Here is a 14,207-nt window from a genome sequence, read left to right as displayed (position 1 = left end):
CGTCACTTAATTGGATAATTTTTGCTTTGCCTGAAGAATGCATAAAAGTTATTGTAAGTTATTGAACTCATTATTTCTACCCCCTCCAACAAGCTCCTCAGCCTTTTCTCTTCACCCATGCTTCTAAGCAGGGTGGTTGTGATGGATAGGGTGGGTCAAGAGTCAGTACAAATTACTGGGTTCAGTGGATTGGAGGTGGGGATTCAAGCAAATCTTTTAAAATTTTTAGGTAGGTTGTCCTTCCTAGGGGTTCCCCAAATATTTCTACCAAAAGAAAACCCACATTTGTTGCCCTGTTCTGTGGCTCTAATGGCCCCAGCTTTTGGAATCAGCCTTGGTTTTGTCCTTTGTCATGTCAGCATCTATTTTTGTCTATTCAACTTTCAAAATATCTATCCAGATTCTGATGTCTTCTGCCTCTCTCCTCTCCACTTGCTCCAAGCCTGTGCTTCCAAATTTGCCCAGTGAGAAGAATCACTTGAGACACATTGAATACATGAATTGCTGAGCTCCATCTCAAGCCTATTGAATCCAAATTTTTTCAAATGTTGCAAGTCTTGTATTTTTTGTCTATTTTTAATGGATATTATTTTAAATGACAAATTACAGTTGCTCACATTTATGGAGCAACAATGCAATATTTTGATAAATGCATATAATGTGGAATGATTAAATTGAAGTTTGTAAAGGACCCAAGGTGACCCTTGTCAAGCAAGTATGAGATCTGCAGAAAGCCACTGTCATTTTTCCTACCTGGCTTGTTGCAAAAATCTTCTAACCTATCTTCCAGCTTCAGCTCTGGTCCATTTTCTAAATGGCAATCAAATGGTGTCCTAATAAAAAGCTAGGTCATTTCTGTGTAGAATGTTACTGAGATTGCATTGAATCCATAGATCACTGGGTAGTACATATATTTTAACAATGTTAATTCTTCTAGCCCAAGAACACAGATTGTCTTCCATTTATTTATATCCTCTTCAGTTTCTTTCATTAAGGTTTTACAGTTTTCATTGCAGGTTATTTTTCACATCTTTGGTTAAATTTATTTCTAGGTATCTTTTTTTGGTAGCCATCATAAATGGAATTGCTTTCTGTTTCTTTTTCAGAGAGTTTGCTATTGTGATATAGAAATGCTACTGATTTTTGTATGTTGATTTTGTATCCTCCAACTTTACTGAATTTTTTTATTAGTTCTAACAGTTTCATGGTAGCAATTTTAGAGTTTTCTATGTGTAAGAAAATGTAGTCTGCAAACAGGAATAATTTAACTTCTTCCTTTCCAACTTAGATGTCTTTTATTTCTTTCTCTTTCTCTGACTAGATCTTCCAGTACTGTGTTAATAAAAGTGGTGAAAGTGGGCATCCTTGTCTTATTCCAGATCTTAGAAAAAAGCTTTCACCTTTTCCCAGTGAAGTATGATGTTCGTTGTGGGTTTGTCACATATGACCTTTATTACGTTGAGGTATATTCCTTCTATACTGAGTTTGTTGAGAGTTTTTTTTTTGTTATCATGAAGTGATGTTGACATTTATCAAATGCTTTTTCTATGTCTATTGAAATGGTCGTATGAGGTTTGTCCTTGATTCTGTTAATACGATATATCACATTTATTGATTTGTGTGTTGAACCATCCTTGCATCCATGGGATGAGTCCCACTTGCCATAGTGAATCATCTTTCAATGTGCTGTCGAATTTGTTTTGCTGGTATTTTGTCAAGGATTTTTGTACCTATGTTCATCAGAGATATTGGCCTGTAGTTTTCTTTCGTGTTTTTGAGTGTGCGTGTGTGTGTGTGTTCTTGTTTGATTTTTGAATTCTAAAATCACCTATACCCACAAAAGACCCTGAATAACCACAGCAATTTTGAGCCAAAAGAACAAAGCTGGTGGCATCACACTACCTGACTTCAAAATATACTACAAAGGTACAGAAATAGAAACAGCATGGTACTGACATAAAAACAGATTCATAGACCAATGGAACAGAATAGAGAACACAGAAATAAATCCATACACCAATAGGCAACTGGTTTTTGGCAAAGGTGCCAAGAATGTACATTGGGGAAATAATTAGTCTCCTCAATAAACAATGCTGGGAAAACTAGATATCTATATGCAGAATGAAGCTATGTCTTACTACATACAAAAATCAACTCAAAATGGATAAAGCCTTCAATATAAGACCTGAATTGATAAACCTAGTAGAAGAAAACATAGGAGAAATGTTTCAAGACATTGGGTTGAGTAAAGATATTTCAGATAAAACTTTAAAAGCACAAACAATGAAAGCAAAAACAGACAATGGATTCCATCAAACTAAAAAGCTTTCTGCACAACAAAAAATGATAATAATAATCAACAAAGTGAAGAGACAATGTACAGAATGGAAGAAAATATTTGCAAACTATGCATCTGACAGAGGGTTGATATCCAGAATATGGAAGGAACTCAACTAACTCCGTAACAGAAAAAAAGCAAATAATGCTGTTTAAAATTGGGTAAAAGTCCTGAGGAGATAGGGTATATGAAAAAAATACTGAACATGACCAATCATCAGGCAAATACAAATTAAAACCACATTGAGATATCACCTCATCCTAATTAAGGTGCCTATTACCAAAATGACAAAGAATAACAAATGCTGGGAGGGATGTGGGGAAAGGGGAGCACTTATACACCATGGGTTGGAATGAAAATTAGGAAAGCTGTTATGGAAAAGAATATGGAGGTTCCTTAAAAAAATTAAAAATAGAACTACCAAATGATCCAGCAATCTCACTACTGAGTATATATCCAAAGGAAATAAAATCAGTGTGTGAAAGAGATAGCTTCACTCCCATGTTTGTTCCAGCACTATTCTCAGTAGCTGAAATATGGAATCAAACTAAGTGTCCATCAATGGATGAATGGATAAAAAATATGGCATATATATGCAGTGGAATACTATTCAGGCTTTTATTTTTATTTTGTATTCTTTTCATAAATGTGTTTGTTTGTTTGCTTGTCACAGGATCTCACTCTGTAGCCTAGGCTGGAGTGCAGTGGCATGATCTCAGCTCACTGCAGCCTCCAGCTCCCAGACCCAATAGGTCCTCCCACTTCTCAGCCTCCCAAGTAGCTGGGACCAGTATCACATGCCACCACACCTGGCTAACTTTTGTACCTTGTAGAGTTGGGGTTTCACCATGTTGCTCAGGCTGGTCTTGAACTCCTGGGCTGAAGTGACCCACCCTCCTCAGCCCCCTGAAGTGCTGGGATTATTAGGCGTGAGCCACCACACTGGGCCAGAAAATGCAAGCCGTTAGAAAGAATAAAATCCTGTTATTTGTGGCAGCATGGGGGAACCTAGAGGACATTATGTGAAGTGAAATCAGCCAGGCACAGGAAGACAAATACCAGCTGATCTCACTATACATGGACGCAAAAGAAATTGATCTCATAGAAGTAGAGAGTAGAACAGTGGTTACCAGAGGATGGGGAAGGGAGAGAGGAGGGGGTGATAGGGACAGATTAGTTAAGGGGTACAAAGTTACAATTAGAAGAAGTTCTGGTGTTCCATTGCACAGTAGGGTGACTATGGTTAACAATATTTTATTTCATATTTCACAATAGCTAGAAGAGGGGGTTTTGAGTGTGTTCACCACAACGAAATAATAAATGTATGGGGTGATGAATATGCTAAATACTCTCATTTGATCATTATGCAATGTATACATTTATTGAAACATTACATTGTACCAGGTAAGTATGTATAATTATTATGTGTCAATTAAAAAAATAAATTAAGAGGCTGGGCACGGTGGCTGACATCTGTAATTCCAGCACTTTGGGAGGTCAAGGCTGGATCACCTGAGGTCAGGAGTTTGAGACCAGCCTGAGAAACACCACAAAATCTCATCTCTACAAAAATACGAGAATTAGCTGGGTATGGTGGTGCACTCCTGTAATCCCAGCTGCTCAGGAGGCAGAGGCACAAGAATCACTTGAACCCAGGAAGTGGGGGTTGCAGTGAGCCAAGATCACACCATTGCACTCCAGCCTGGGCAATAAAGCAAGACTCTGTCTCAAAATAAATAAATTAATTAATTAATTAAGAAAATGTTAGATTAGATCACTTCTCTGCATTATGGTTTCTTATTTCATTAAGAATAAAAATCAAATGCTCCTTAGAGTAACATCCAAAGCCAACTCCCAATATCTCAAACCTATTCTCTTGTTATTCTCTTTCTTGCATACTCTAATCCAGGTGTCCCCAGATTCTTCCACAAATTTCACCTCAGGGCCTTAGAAGTTTCTGTTTCCTCTGCTTAGAATGAAATTCTTTAGATATCTGCCTGACTTGCACCTGTACTTCCTTCCAGATTGGGCTTAACTCTCACCTCATCAGAGATGCCTCTCTAAGTAACATAGGATTGCCTCACCTGGTCTCCATCCTATGCATAATTTATTTTTCTTCATAGAATCTAAGTAGCTGGCGAGGCCAGGCATGGTGGCTTATGCCTGTAATCCCAGCACTTTGGGAGGCCGAGGCGGGTGAATCACCTGAGGTCGGGAGCTTGAGACCAGCCTGACCAACATGGAGAAACCCCGTCTCTACTAAAAATACAAAATTAGCTGGGCATGGTGGCAGGTGCCTGTAATCCCAGCTACTCAGAAGGCTGAGGCAGGAAAATCACTTGAACCTGGGAAGTGGAGGTTGCGGTGAGCCAAGATCATGCCATTGCACTCCAGCCTGGGTGACAAAAACAAGACTCTGTCTAAAAAAAAAAATCTAAGTAGCTGGCATATTATTCTCTTTGATATTGATATTGTTGTTATCTTGTGTCTCCCCTAACAGAATGTAAGCTCCATAATGGCAGGAACTATGTTTTTAATTGTATTGCCAGCATATAGAATGGTTCTTTAATTCTAGTTACCTCTCAGTAGGTTTTTCCAATTATTAAATGACAAAGAAGAAGAATGAATGAATGAGAGGTGAAATAGGTTCAAGCTCATTGGTTCATTAAATGTAAGTAATTTAAAGATCACAGTAGATAGGAGAGAAGCAATAGGTGACAGAAAGTCGTGACATATTTCTGGTTGGATTCTCTTCTTATGATCAAACAAAACAGAGTTATCAGAGAAATAATACATATGAGAACTTGCTTACTTCCTGATATGGTTTGGCTGTGTCCTCACCCAAATCTCATCTTGAATTATAACTTCCACAACTCCCACCTGTTGTGGGAGGAACCTGGTGGGAGGTGATTGAATTATGGGGGCGGGTATTTCCTGTGCTGTTTTCGTGATAGTGAATGAGTCTCACGAGATCTGATGGTTTTAAAAACGAGAGTTTCCCTGTGCAAGCTCACCCTTTGCCAGCCGCCATCTACGTAAGACTTGGCTTGCTCCTCCTTGCCTTCTACCATGATTGTGAGGCCTCTCCAGTCATGTGGAACTGTAAGTCCATTAAACCTCTTTTTCTTCCCAGTCTCGGGTATGTCTTTATTAGCAGTGTGAAAACGGACTAATACACTTCCCCAAAGGAGAAACTTCCATGTTGGAAAAGTTTCAGCTGAGGTTTAGAGTTTGGAGGTTTCAAAATGTGAAGTTCTGCTGATTCTGAGTATCCTCCCTTAACTGGTCTTACTGGATGAGAACACTAAGAGCATAATACATATCTATTTAGTCTGCTCCGCTGAGCTACCTCTACTCAACTAACTTGAAGGACACTGTGTTAGTTTGCTGGAGCTGCCATAACAAATACCACAGACTGAGCAGTTTTAAAAACAGACATTTGTTTTCTCACAATTCTGGAGGCTAGAAGTCTGAGATCAAGGTGTCAGCCGGGTTGATTTTTTTCCTGAGGCCTCTCTTTTGGGCTTCTAAATAGCTAACTTCGTCTGTCTTCACAGAAGACATGATCCTTTCTCTGTGTATGTTTATGTCTTCATCTCCTGTTTCCAGAAGTACACCAGTCATCTTGGATTAGAGTCACATTCTGAAGCACGAAGGGTTAGGACTTCAATATGGAAATTTAGGGAGAACACAATTAAACCAATACAGACACTTTACCTTGCAACTGTATAAAGATGAAAGAGTCTTCTTGAAAAGAATTGAACTCACATTATGGGAGGAATTGTATGCAAACTTACATATGGTTACAACTATATGTCTATTTAGACTCATTCACATACATCCACATATAGGTATATGTAGTAATACCTAATATCTGAGAAGAATTAGCACATTTTTTGTAATAAACAGGGTGCCAGTATCAAATTTCTTTATTATTTACAAACTCGCAGACTTACTCCTCTTTTTTCCCTGTCCTGTTTCTCTATTTGTATTTTAATATAATATTATTGTTCACATCAAATTAGTTGAGATGCAGATGTTAATTTCTGTTAACAGAGTTATGTGAATGGTGTTCTAAAAATGATGACAGATACATTGAATTTTAAAATCTGAGGTTTAACTACATAGAATTTCTGCAATTTACCCTTTTTTCAATACTAGAAAACAAATAAAGCTCTTAATGAGGACTGTGTAAAGATGGTACAATGATTCTCAAAATGTGTTCCATGGAGCCTTGGGCAAGGAAGAAGCAAAAAGTATAATTTTTTCCAAGTCCTTGCAGGAGGTTTGTGAGGCCGAAACTATTTTTCTAACACTAAGACAGTATTTGTCTCTTATTCTGTGGACATTTTTACTGGTGTTGCAAAAGCAATGGAGAGTTAAGCTACTGATGCTGAAACCTCAGTACCAATAATATACAATTTAAAAAGGAGAGAGGGAGGGAGGAAGGGAGGAAGGAAAAAAGAAAGGAACTAGTTTTACTAACAAATGTCCTTGATAAAGCTGTAATAATTTTTGACTTTATTACATCTCAAAGTTTGATTACCTTTGCCCCAATAGTCTGTGTGATGAAATGGGAAATTCACATTAAGCACCTCTGCTGCATTCCAAAGCATGATGGTCGTCTCAAGAAGAAGTATGTGCGTGATAGTTTGGGCTGTGAGCTGGAATAGACACTTTTTTGTTCACAGAACACATTTTTTACTTGAAAGAACAGCTGAGAGATAAACTATGGATATTCAGATTTGAGTATTTAAGTGACATTTTCTTGAAAAGGATCAAGTGAGCCTTTCACTTCAAGGGAAACAATTAACAATATCTGATGCTAATGTTAAAAATTCAGATTTTTAACCAAAATTAGAATTTCTAAAAACCATGCCTGTTACTACAAGCTTGACACTTTCCTGTTATTTAAAGACTTAGCTGATACAATCAGAGATATTAATGATTGTTAATATCATTGTTAATCATTGTTACTATTAATCATTGTTAATATCATTGTTAATATTAATCATTGTTAATATTTGTTAAACATTGTTAATATCCTTGTTAATATTTGTTAATCATTGTTAATATCACCTCTGATCTTATCAGCTAAGCCTTTAAATACCGGGGAAGTGTCAAGCTTAAATTTTTGATATTGAATTATAAAATATGTTAATACTTGAAGAATCTGTATAACTCAGTGAACTAACATTTTCTAAATGACCAATATATGATGTTACAAACTTGTGGATGACTAGAAGATCCATTCAAAGTGCAGGATAGATCAAGGGATTTTAATATAACTGAGAGTGAAAGGTCATTAATATTGTTTTAGATTCCATATTGCAACTAACCTTTAGGAAATTATCACTTGGGTTTTGATGAGGTATCAAAGTAAGTATCACAATTATCTGAGAAAGTTAATTTTTTCAACTGCATAGCTGTGTGTGGATGGATTTTCTTTATATACTTCAACCAAAACAATATATCATAGCAGATGGAATGCCCAAGATGGTATGAGAATCCAGCCTTCTCTGTTCTGCCAGACATTAAAGGAATTTTCAAAATTGCTTTTTTCAATGCCACTCTTCTCACTAAATTATTTTTTGAATAATAGAGTTATTTTTCATAAAATGTGATTTATATTAGCATATAATTGGTTTTTTATTGTTATTGGAAGATGAGTAAGTAAACAAATAATAATTTGAAATTCTCAGTGTTAATTTTTTAATGTGGCAGATGCTGAAAAATTTAACCCATGTAAACAAAATCTCTTTGGGACTCCCAATGATCTTTCAAGGTGTAAAATACCCCTTGGAGGCAAACACTGAGTTGGTGATTGTGGCATCCCTCTCTCATCCATACCTCAGACTTTGGTATCAGTCTTACTGTCTGTTTGCACAGTGCGCTCAGTGTCTGTCCACTAAAAACAAATTTAACGGTTTGCTGGTGTCCTCCTTCAACTATCTTAGTTAATCACTTACGCTATTTTTATTATTTCTGGTTTTATATTTATTACCTCATTGGTCCAACACATTTATTTACCATTGTTCAACTATCTACTGTGCATTATGCTAAGTGCTGAGAATATAAATAAGAAAGGCAGGTATTGTTAATAAGATCTTTATTTCTGATGGGGGAGATGGATACTAACCTAAGAGTCAATGTATGTGTGATTTGTGCCACTAGAACTGTCATAGGATGCTAGGGACCCAGAGGAGGGGAATCCACACCAGATCACGGGCGTAAGAGAAAGCTTTCCAAAAGCAGCAGTGCCAGTGAAGAGTCTTTAAGGGCATTTACCAGTTGCTAATGGCTGCTCATTCATACATCTGCCCTTTGAGGCTGGCTGTCAACTGAGAACTTAGCTGGGTTTGTTGCCTGGGACACCTTTATGTGTGGCCTCTCCATGTGGCCTTGGCTTCTTCACAACAGGGTGGCTGAGTCCTAACAGTAAGTATCCTGAGAGAGAGAGAGAGAGTCAGGCAGAAGCTGTATCTTTTTATGACTTCGCCTTAGGTGTTTTGCATCATTACTTCACCAACTTCTGTTCTTTGAAGCTGTCACAAAGGCTCTTTGGTTCCAAGGGTAGGGAAAATACAGCTTTACTGCTTTCCGGTGGGTTGGCAAGATTCTGGCCTGGAAGGATCGCTGTGGACATTTTCTGAAAATACAGTCTGCTCTCTGGCCACGCAATTCAAACCTTTTCACTGGTAAGATAAACTCCTATCCTCTTCAAGACTCCCCATATCTGATTCCGTTATGGCATTATGCTCAAATTCATGGTCCAGGATCCCACAGTCCAAATCAGGTCCAAGTACACTAGATCCAAGTCCATGGCTCCTTGCAGTTCGTTGACTACAGATCCTCTAATACAGGTTTTGTCAATGTGAGAGCCTATGAGCAATGAAGACAAATTATCTGCTCCCCACACACTCAACATACAATGATGGAATGTGGGCTAGGCATAGGATAATTGCTATAGTTACTCCAGTTCAAAAAGGAATAAACTGGAAGACACTTTCATCCCTAGTCCATAGTGATTCTGAAATCCATCTGGACACAGTTATGGCTTTCTTAGTTAGGGTTTAGTGCTCTATCCTAGAAATGATTCTCCATGGCTCTTGGCTCTGACCTCTGAGTGCTCTTTCCTCTTTCCTTTTTTTTTTTTGTTTGAGATGGAGTTTCGCTCTTATTGCCCAGGCTGGAGTGCAATGGTGCGGTCTTGGCTCACTGTAGCCTCTGCCTCCTGGGTTCGAGTGATTCTCCTGCCTCAGCCTCCCAAGTAGCCAGGATTTCAGGCACCCGCCACCATGCCCGGCTAATTTTTTGTATTATTTTTAGTAGAGATGTGGTTTTGCCATGTTGGCCAGGCTAATCTCAAACTCCTGACCTCCTGATCAAGTGATCCGCCAGCCTTGGCCTCCCAAAGTGCTGGGAATACAGGTGTGAGCCACCGCACCTGTCCGTCTTTGCTTTTCAATGAGCATTGCCCTGTGTTTGCAGTTGAGTGGTAGTATTCTCGGCCTGTTTCCTGTCGATAGAATTCAGAGGCCCAAACCCTCTTTTAATTTTGTAATGTCTCTGGCCCTTTTAGTCCAAAATATGCTGAGGCAAAAAGAAAAGCACAAACTGGTGTGGGTGGAATGAAGGGTGAATGGTAGAAGATGATGATATGGGAGAAAGAGGCTGTGGCAAGTTCATGCGCCGAACCAGAGATCCTGAAATGTGTCCAATGAGTGCAATGCAGAAATATCCACTTCTGCTACTTACTGTATTTTGCTAAACTTTCCTAAAAGTATTCTTACTGCTTTAAAATATCTGTTGCTGAAGTTGGAAGGAGGTTTGTCGTCTACAATAGTTTTGAAATTTCATCTTAGTTGAATTTTGACTGCAAGATGCTCTCACATGTGTGCTCTCTTAGTATTCCCAAATTGTTTTGTGGTCACAAAAGATTTTCCAGTTAACTGCTTTATGCCCATTACATGCAGATTTCACTTCAGAGATTGATGCTTAATTTTAAAAGGAAGCCCTCTTTAGAAAAAGACATAAATAGTATTTTCAAATAAGATAATCTCTATTTTATTATATGAGTGCTTTTGAATACTAACTGTGAAGTACTGCTGGAAGAGAATTGCAATTCTGGAAGCCTAGTACAGCTTCAACTAATACCCTACATCTTCTGAAGGAGTACACATTTTGTTCCTAGGCTATGTAATAAAATAAATAAGGTAAGTACGACTTCAGGTTCCTGAAAAATACATACAGCATTTTTTTGAACACTCTCAATTTTCATAGAGGTATAGCTTTCAGCTGGCAAATATTTATGACTATGTTATTGTGGGTATTTTTTAAAACAACTTGATTCAGAAAAGTCAGTTTTTCAAAACCCCTTTTTTGCCTAAAATGTCTTAGACTACAGTTTATTCACATTCATAGGATGTCATTACCTTTAAGAGTCCTGCTGCTAATAACTGTCCAACGTTTTTAGTCAAAATGTGAGTAAAAGAGAAAGCTGAAAACTTCCAAATATTTTTATTCCTCAAATTAATCGTTCCATAAAAAGGCTGTAGGATATGAATAATGCATTACAATGCTGCTGCAGGTAACTTCACATATGGTACGCAATGATGTGAATAGAGAAGAGACAAAATAGGAGATGAAAGAAATGCATTAGAGACAATGAGTGAACTGACACAAGCATTTTCATTCAATTTGATTTGCACAATGTTTTTATTGAGTATTTGCTCATTTGCTGAGCTCTGTAATGGAAAGATAACTGAGTAGGATTTGGTCCTTGCCCTTTGGGAGCTAATGAACATTTGTGAGGATGTGGGGTGGGCTTTATTATTCCATGTAATTAATGCAATAATCATGTATACCATGAAATGACAACCTAAGAGATAATTCCTAGTAAGGACTCAGGAAGTCTCCAGAGAAGATACAGTATTTGAGCTTGATGGCAAATAAGATGTCCAATTTGGGAGGTCATCCTCTAAAAATGAAACAGGTAATAAGAAAAGGCAGGAGAATAGGAAATATGGAGTGTCTTCTGGAAATGCTGAATAGCTTATCTAGTGAAAATTGGAGAAATAGTGAGGAGTATATTAGAGGTAGATTGGAACTAGATCCTACAAGATCTTGAAAGCCAAACAAACAAAAATTATCAGACGGTGCAGTGGTGCACACCTGTAATCCAAGCACTTTGGGAAGCTAAGGCAGGCAGATCACCTGAGGTCAGGAGTTCAAGACCAGCCTGACCAACATGAAGAAACCCCATCTCTGCTAAAAATACAGAGTTAGCCAGGCATGGTGGCACATGCCTGTGATGCCAGCTACTCGGGAGGCTGAGGCATGAGAATTGCTTGAACCCAGGAGGCGGAGGTTGCGGTGAGCAGAGATCGCACCATTGTACTACAGCCTGGGCAACAAGAGTGAAACTCCATCTCAAAAAAAAATTATCTTTTTTTTCTGTATGATCTGGGATGTTACTGAAGATTTTGGGGAAGCTATGTTGCATGACTAGATTGAGATTTTAAGAATACACATGATGCCTCAGTGAGTGATGATTTGAAATTGACAACATAGAGTTAAGTTTTCTACAATCAGAGATAAATAACAATTATTTGAAAATACAACTATAGTGAAAATAGAAAAAAATAAGTAAATTCCATGCTTGGGCATGTCTTTCTAAACAATGTGAAAGAAAGAAAATAAATACGTGGCCAAGCGCTGTGGCTCATGCCTGTAATCCCAGCACTTTGGGAGGCCAAGGCGGATCACTTGAGGTCAGGAGTTTGACTCAGCCTGGCCAACATGGTAAAACCCTGTCTCTACTAAAAATACAAAAATTAGCTGGGCGTGGTGGCACATGCCTGTCATCCCAGCTACTTGGGAGGCTGAGGGAAGAGAATTGCTTGAACCTGGGAGGCAAAGCTTGCAGTGAGCCGAGATTGTACCACTGCACTCCAGCCTGGGAGACAGAGCAAGACTCTGTCGAAAAAGAAAAAGAAAGAGAAAATAAACATGAAAAGTGATTATATTTAACTATGTATTCATGGGTATTCATAGGAAATTTCTATATAACAAAAAATTTCCTTCAAGCACACATATAACAAAAAAAAATTAAAGGGCCACTGTCCACAATATTTAAGGCTAATGAGATAAACAGAGGATTCCTACTTTTACTATCAGCATAGGCGGCAGCATAGCATATGGTTAAAAGGATGGCTTTTGATGCTAAGAGAGCCCTCGGATGGATCTCTTAAGTGCTCTGTGCCTCACTTTTCTTATCTATAAAATGGGGATGATATGTGCTCATGGCACTGTTGTGAGATTTAAAGTGAGTAAATGTATGTAAAGTGCTTATCTTATTATTGCTGTTTTATTAACAATGACTATTGCTTATATTGGGTGTCTGTGGATAAGTGATATGGTTTTGATCTGTGTCTTCATGAAATCTTATGTGAAACTGTAGTCCTCAATCTTGGAAGTGGGGCCTGATGGGAAGTGGTTGGATCATGGGGGGTGGATTTTTCATGAATGTTTTCGCACCATCCCTCTGGTGCTGTTCTCATGGTAGTGAGTGAGTTCTCCTGAGATCTGGTTGTTTAAAAGCATGCAGTACCTCCCGCCTCGTTCTTTCTTGCTCCTTCTCCTTCCATGTAAGACGTATCTGCTCCCCCTTTGCCTTCCACCATGATTGTAAGTTTCATGAGGCCTCCTCAGAAGTGGAACAGGTGCCAGTGTCTTGCTTCTTGTACAGCCTGCAGAAACGTGTATCAATTAAACCTTTCTTTGTAAATTATCCAGTCTCAAGTATTTCTCTATAGCAGTGCAAGAATTGACTAATACAATAAGACACTAGTTATTTAGTTCATAAGTCTGTCATTCAAGAAGAACCGTATCTAGAATCTTGATATTGTGCATCACTGTACATTACCTTGTGATCTTATGGACCACGATTATTTTTGTTTTATTGGAAATACTAGTAAGTAATTAAGGTCAAGATGTTCACTGAAATTGCGAAGTGGAAAATAATAAGCCTAATCAATTCACACGAAGAAAAATGCAAGTGGTTATTAAACATATTGTAAAATACTCAATTTTACTATTAATCACAGAGGTAAAAATAAAAATAGCATTGAGTTACCATATCATAAAAAGTGACGCTTATATTTAGCTAGAATTCAAGAGGCTAAAACTTGGTTTAGCTTTAAGTCCCAATCCTGGTGGTGATGTAAATATACAACCTGTCCAGAAAGTAATTTGAAAATGCCTATTAAAAAAGTTTAGAGCCCTAAAATCTTTATAATATTGAATATTACATAACTGTAAAAATTTATCAGGAGAAAACTCATTTAATATTACTAAAAGATAAGACTCAACTTGGGAAAAATAGTATGTACAATAAGATTCAATTATTGTAAAGAATAATATTATGTGCCCAGGAAAAGCATAGAAAGATTCATAGTGGTTATTATTGTGGGTTGAAAGGTTGTGTTTGTTTCTTTCCTTTTCTCTGCGTAACTATGTATTGGTTCCTCCTACTGAGTATTTTACATAAACAATGTAAACTTTTTGAAGGCTTTTGCTGTGGTTTAGACGATGAAGGTGAGGGCTAAATAGTCAACATTTTAGACTTTATGTGTCACATAGTCCCTGTTACAACTACTCGACTTTGACTTTGTAATGTGAAAGCAGCCACAAACAGTCCAATATAAATTTGTTTCAAAGAGAGGCAGTAGACTAAATTTTGGCCTACAGGCCAGAGACGTCAATTCTTGGACTTGACAAGAGATAGTGGGGACTTGATTGTGAAAATGACACTTAGAATAAAAAGCTGAGAATAGATACAAAAGACATCACCGGGGTGGAATTTACA

At 37.8% G+C, this 14,207-nt stretch overlaps 1 long non-coding RNA gene across 1 annotated transcript in view; it reads left to right on the top strand.

The window, feature by feature from the left end:
• The first annotated feature begins 5,362 nt into the window (after positions 1-5,362).
• LOC129461684 (uncharacterized) overlaps positions 5,363-14,207 on the top strand; it is a 63,788-nt gene continuing 54,943 nt past the window's right edge. The window contains exon 1 of the long non-coding RNA XR_008650657.2: positions 5,363-5,440. This is a non-coding gene — a long non-coding RNA (uncharacterized lncRNA). The remainder of the gene's footprint in view (positions 5,441-14,207) is intronic.

This window comes from Symphalangus syndactylus, chromosome 14 (assembly GCF_028878055.3).
Source record: "Symphalangus syndactylus isolate Jambi chromosome 14, NHGRI_mSymSyn1-v2.1_pri, whole genome shotgun sequence".
Lineage (NCBI taxonomy): Eukaryota > Metazoa > Chordata > Mammalia > Primates > Hylobatidae > Symphalangus > Symphalangus syndactylus.
This window is presented reverse-complemented; position numbering and strand designations above follow the sequence as displayed.